Source organism: Gopherus flavomarginatus, chromosome 7, assembly GCF_025201925.1.
Source record: "Gopherus flavomarginatus isolate rGopFla2 chromosome 7, rGopFla2.mat.asm, whole genome shotgun sequence".
Taxonomy (NCBI): domain Eukaryota; kingdom Metazoa; phylum Chordata; order Testudines; family Testudinidae; genus Gopherus; species Gopherus flavomarginatus.
In genome coordinates this window covers 12,348,851-12,355,316 of record NC_066623.1, presented here as the reverse complement: position 1 = coordinate 12,355,316, position 6,466 = coordinate 12,348,851, and positions in this window count along the sequence as shown.

Sequence of the window (6,466 nt, the reverse complement as noted above, 5' to 3'; positions counted from 1 at the left end):
CATCAGCTACAGTCTGTCTAACTGTATACTACCCTGTAGAAGTTTTATGTATAGCTGCTTCCAACATAACTTGTCACCTCCACTCTTGAACTTAAAAAAAATTAGAAAATATACACAAAATAACCCATTATAAAAGTAGTTAAGGGGTTTGCTACACACCACCTACCTGATGCAAACCCACAAAAGTGAGGAAATAAGTTAAGCCACCTAATATTGCATGCCCTCTTCTCACACAGACACCTTCTTTACCATTAATACAAAGACCATAACTCTCAGATCACACACTTTAACCTTAACTCTGCCCATATGAGGACACCTCTTTTATCAAACTTTTTCCCAAAACAACACACTATGCCACCAAACATCCACAGATAACAGTCTTTGGCATGGGTAGTTTGGGAACAAGAGGGATACAGAAGGGCTGGTTGAGGGAGAGAGAGTTAAGGTTGCAGTGCATGGGCTGTGGGTTACAGCCACGGTGTAATGGTTAGGGATAGGCTGGTGCATGGAGGAGTAGAAGATGTGTACGGGTAGGTGGCTGAACTTTTAATTGTCTCACTTTTGTGGGTTTGTGTCTGGTGTGCTGTGTATGTAACAACACTACCTGCTTCATGACAAAGCTTGTAAAATAATTTTGTATTTACTAGTTTTCAGCTATGTGACTAAGCTGGATCATGATTTATGCCTAGTTCTCATTTCAGACAGGCAGTTAATGATTAATTAATGCTTGAGACGGTCCAGGAACTCCCAAACTTTCCCTCCAGATTTTTCCTCTTTGCCTCCCTTCTTGGGCAAACTTCCCTCCCTGTTCCCATGATAGTCTTCTGTATTCCTCCTACCCTGACGTCCTTGATCTTCTTGCCAAGTGAAGCCAGACTGTCTGCTTGCCCCAGCAGGCTGCTGGCTGGTACAGTTCAGCTACATGCTACACCACAGCCTATTTCTTTGACTCTCACTTGCAGCTACTTATAGGCACCCTTTGGCAACAGGATCTGTGTGTCAGAGATTCTGCCGTGACGTGCCCTGGCAAAAGTGTTTCACGGATGGGGAAAGTGGGCATAACTGCCCTGAAGTCACCAGAGTTGGATTCCCTTAAGTCAGTGGTGAATTTGGTCTTATTAATTCAAAAAGAAAGCCACATTCATAGCACTATTTTTTATTTCTTCCAAATTAAAAAACAAACCAACAAACCAAAATTCCCAACATGTGGCAAAGTTGTTTTAAAGGTTGTTTTGCAAAAGGCTCTGAGGTGTCAGAGGCAGAGAGATATTGTGATTAATTTTAATGATACAAAGAAAATCCAGTTGTTAAAAACACCTGAAAAAATAAATGTCTAATCAGTGCTCCAAGACATTGTTCTTGTAGGAAATACCGTAGTCGTTTATGTAACGATGTCTGTGTCAGGATCTATGTCCAAGACACAAACTTTAAGGTCACTCAAATGGTCTTTTATTAAATACATTGAAATACATTTCCAGCTGTTATGGGGTCTCAGGAAATTTCTATTACAGCCATTTTAGAAGGCTGCACTGTTAGGGCTGATGGGTGTAAAGATAGATGTGATTTTTAGAATCGGTCATTAGTGCATTTTTTTCTTTTTATTATAAAGTGAGAGTGAATTTAGAGCTGAACGCAAGAGGCCCTAACAATGGCCAGACCTAGCCCTTGTGTACAGTGGACAATGCTTATGTTTCTCTTTTAGCATCATTTTTCATCCGTTAAAACAGGCATCTCTAGTCTAAACAGCTAGTGAATTTTACACACACTCACTCTTAATTGGTAAATGGTATAATAAAAACCATTGTTTCAAAATTATTTTTCCAAGGTTCAATATAGTAATTCATAACAAAAGATGCAATATGTAAATCTAAGCATTAACAACTACATAAAGGAACTCAATTGCCCTCTTATGTGGTGAGATGTTCAATTTCTTTATCCTAAATTTTGGCGAATGTTGTGAATCTATTTCCTTCCCAATAAACAACTGTTTTCAACAGTTGTAGAGGCCAATAACACATTCAAATGAACTCCTTTTACCCACTGAAATTTGTAAGACAATCTAGTAGATGACGCAGGTCACGCAAGGACTTCAATAACATCTCCATGGAGCTTATCTCATGAGTTCATGTTTACAGTGACATAAATAGAAATGGTGCTGTGGTCACATGGATAAGGATCTGTTACACATTCTTAGCATAATAGAAGTAGCCAAACAACTTATGGCAGCCCAGGGAACTTTAATTGACCAAGCTTATTTTTCCCCAAAATAGTAGCAATCAGCATGTGTAAACTCTTTGCTTTATCCTGTATTGATTCTGTCAAAGCCTAGACAGGGCTTTCGGTTTGACAAAACTACCTGTCACAAGTACTTCGCCACCATGACTTTAAATGTTAGGCTCATTATGAAGAAAAAATCTCGCCCAGATAGCCTCATAATCACGTCACTGTAGGACTGGGAATTAAGTGAGCCAAGTGCCCTCCAGCTAATGTTTAGGAAATGAAGTCTAGACAGAAAGATGTGTACGGTTGAGAGGAAAACAAAAACTAAACACAAGTCAAAGAGGAAATTTCCTCTACAGGCAAATTTTCAGATTTGGCCACTGATTGTGTCTCTCTCCGTTTTGGGTTGTCCAATTTGAAGCCTCTCAGGCCTTGTTGTCAGAGAACCAGCAGGTACAAAGTTAGTGCCATATAGGACCTTAGGTAGGGGATGACAACGAGAGATGATAAAAGGACACATTTCTGCTATTTTTTCTTGCATAATTTATCCATTTTTATTGAAATATTTGGAATTTTTTGACCAGCTCTAATAATGAGTTTATATCTGATACTGATAACAAAAAAAGTGCTTGTGAGAAATCAAACTAAATTATTTGCACGTTTGCTCCTGTTCTAATTGGTGTTTCCCTAGCAGCACCTTAGTTTCAAGTTGCATTCTATTTTTTGCTGTAACTGCATATGAGAGTTGTTCCTATAATAACTCCTATAGTTATTTATTGGCCAGACCAAAACACTTTTCTGTATGGCAAATTCCTTGATTTTTAGCCTCCAGCTCCTTACTTCACCATGAGCCCAGGACTTTCACTATGCGACAGCCTCCGTACTTTGATAACATTACTTCTCAGTATTTATTCTCCTCTAAAAATCTTTTTCAAATAGATCAGTGTCATTTTAATTAGAAGAGTTGGGGGAGATAAGTAGAACATAGTTAGTGCAGGGATCATTCAGGTTCAAATCCAGTATGGACCCAAACACTAAAACTGATGGGGAGAGGATGTTCAGAATCCAAATCCAGATCCAAATTCTGTGGCTGATGTCTACATGCATATTGGGATAAACCCACATCCGAACAACCAGACTTCTGAGGGATCAAAATCTGATTTTAAATTTTGCAGTCCATGCTCATGTCTAATGATCCACCAGCTGATTTGTGTCCTCAGTTTTGTCCGTGGAGAACACTGGCCCTCATAACTAAAATACTGAAAAATTAGCAAAATTCAGTATTTTAGCCTTACTAAGGAGGTTACTCCTAGAATAGCTGAGGAATTTCAATGTAATGCTGAAAACACATGGAGCACCCCTGCGTGCATGCATACAGTGGTTTGTTGCTCAGTTACTGTCTCTAGCCAATTCTATCTCTCTTTTTGTTTCATAAGCACCAACATTTCAAAACACTGACTCTGTGAATATCCTACAAGCAGACTGAGTCAGTGCACCTTGAGGAGTTCTAGACACAGGTACTATTCCCTTCTCCATTGACAATAATGCATTTTTCAATCCAACCAATTTCCCCCATACTTTTATTCTATAACTCTCCCAGCCACTTAACTTCTGATGTGCAACTTTGCCGAATGCTGTCTGAAGATCATATAACAATCAAGTGCCTCCCCTTTGTCAGCCCAGAGAGTAATACTTGAAAGGAATCCAAGTTACTGAGGCATGACCTCCCATCTAGCCTATTCACTACTTGAGGACTATGCCATGTTGAAAGGGCACTGACTGATCTATTCTTTCTTGTGAAGGTTTTAACAAGCCCCAATTTTTAAACGTAATTAGGAGCCCAGTTCGAATCTCCTCCAGCATCCCATAATCCTGCTGAAGTGTGACCTCATTTGCAAGGGTAACTCTCCATGCTATTTCCCATCCTATTGACATGATTTCACATTCAAAGACTGTGGTGGTAGGTTTTTGTTTTTAAGATTAGGTTCCCCCCCAACCACATCCCTTCCCTGTTTGGTCTGAAAATCCTTGGCAAGCTCCCATGTTCCTTTCCCAAACCAGGTGGGTGTCACTGTGCTGGCTTTGTTAACATGGTGATTACATTTAATTCTAGGCTTGTCTGTACTCAAGTATAATGAAAATGCTAAGATTAAGTCTTAATGAAGAGAAACTGTAAACCCGAAGTGGCTCTGAAGTTCCTGATAGTGCACACGTGTTCCAAAATATTGACAAAGGTTTATTTAGTCTTTGACTAGCAAAAGTACTGCTCCTATTATTTCATTAAATCATTCTGCAATTAAAGGAACACTTTGGGGAAAAAAAAACCTACTTAACTGCAGACAGGATGATAGGCATCAGACTGTATCAACAATAGGTATTTGCATCCAAGAGCCCTGACAATATCCCGTCACTTTTTTTTTTTAAGTGACTGCAAGTAAAGTTCTGTTTAAATTGATAACATTAACTTGAAATCTAGTGCTTTAAAAAAATCAGTAGAAGTTTCAGATAGTTACACCTATCCCAAACTCCCCAGGCTAATTTTTGTGGTATGCTTTTGGCCTGTGGAACTCCTAGTTCTGGAGAAAAGATTGAGAGTTAAGAATTAAATTGGTAATTTTAATCTGAGAACATAGTCAAGGTTTGCAAGTTGTTATATGGCACAGTGGGTGAAATTCTCTCCCGGTGAAAGTAGCTTATGTCCATAAGTGAAATGAGTTCAATGATCTCAGTCTATAAGTTTGTCCGCATTTAAAACACAGATTTCTGAATTGCTGGCAGTCCTGATTCAATAAACGCAATATCAGTATGACAAAAGTCAGCTGCAGTGAATCAGCAAAACTGTATGAAAAAAAGTACTGATAAGTGTCTGCTTGCATGATGCAAACATCCAGTTAACATTTCCCCACTTTGGCAATGCCTAAGATTTATGTGAACATTTTGAAATTTCGAGGAGGGTAGGAATAAAGACAATTTCTAAGTACCTGAAAGTTCTCTAAGTCTGGGATTTTACATCAACAGGAAACTTAAATTCCACAGGGTAGCTGATTTTTAGTGTAATCAGCATCTTCTACACTTAATGAAGGGATCCAAACTCATTATCAGAATGTTTATAAAGCTAGCAGGTTATTTTTTCATTCTTTGATTATGTAATCATTCAACAAGAAATGTGGCATTTTAAAAAACTACATTTCTCCAAAGTTCAGGTCAGAATTTTATTTTGCTATCCTGACATTTAAATTTAAAGCATGTGATGGGATAACATAACAGTGATTAAAAAAACAGCACATTAACCATTTAAGAACACTTTAATCTATAACTATCCTTCTGCAAAATACATAAACTGAAAGTTCATTATATAAATTATATTTTTAAACATTTACAGCACTCACACTCCATAACAGAAAAGGTTAATTCCACACTGAGATACTAGTGCAAAAAGTGGTTTATCTAAGTGCAAATAAGTTAGTAAGAAGTTAAGTCTTCCCACGGTGAGCCAGTGCATTTTTATGCAGCTCTATAAGTCCATAACTGGGGACTTCTATTTACACTAAATCTAAGGAAGTAGCACTGTGTGGAAATATTGGACTTTAGAAAGTACCAACCAAATCCTTTGCGAATGTACAGTAACAAGAGAAGAGGTTGGAGTATTTCCCACTACACGCAGATCTGCAAATTCACTTGGGTTAAAGATACACAGCACCTTATGTTTTGCTGAGCTGGCTCAAGACATAAATAAGTAAATGTAAAATATCTTATGTTAATCTCTGATTATTAAAATACAATATGACAAATATATATTATTAAAACTCACAAACATGCAGGTATTATATTCCAATGGCTGCCATATGTCATCTTTGGCACATCACGGACAATACCTGAACACTGACTACAGCACTAGACAATATACTTTAGGGAACAATCCTGCACTAGAAGGAGAATGAACTAGATGACTTAATAGACTTTTGCCATCTCTAACTTCTATGATTCTATTATTTATTTGTGCTAAAAAATAATTTAGCAGGCCAGGATAGAGATACGATTACACCTCAGATCTTGAGGTTATACAGTGTATTCTAGAATGAAAGCGTAAGCGCTACCCAGACAAAATCAATGTTAAACAATTCACAAGTGGAAATATTAAGTGATTGCAATGCACAGGTCACAATCTCAGCAGCAGTTACTGAAATATATGGAGTCTGTGTCCACATACCCTAAGAAACTGTTATGGTATAAAAATAGATTGGAG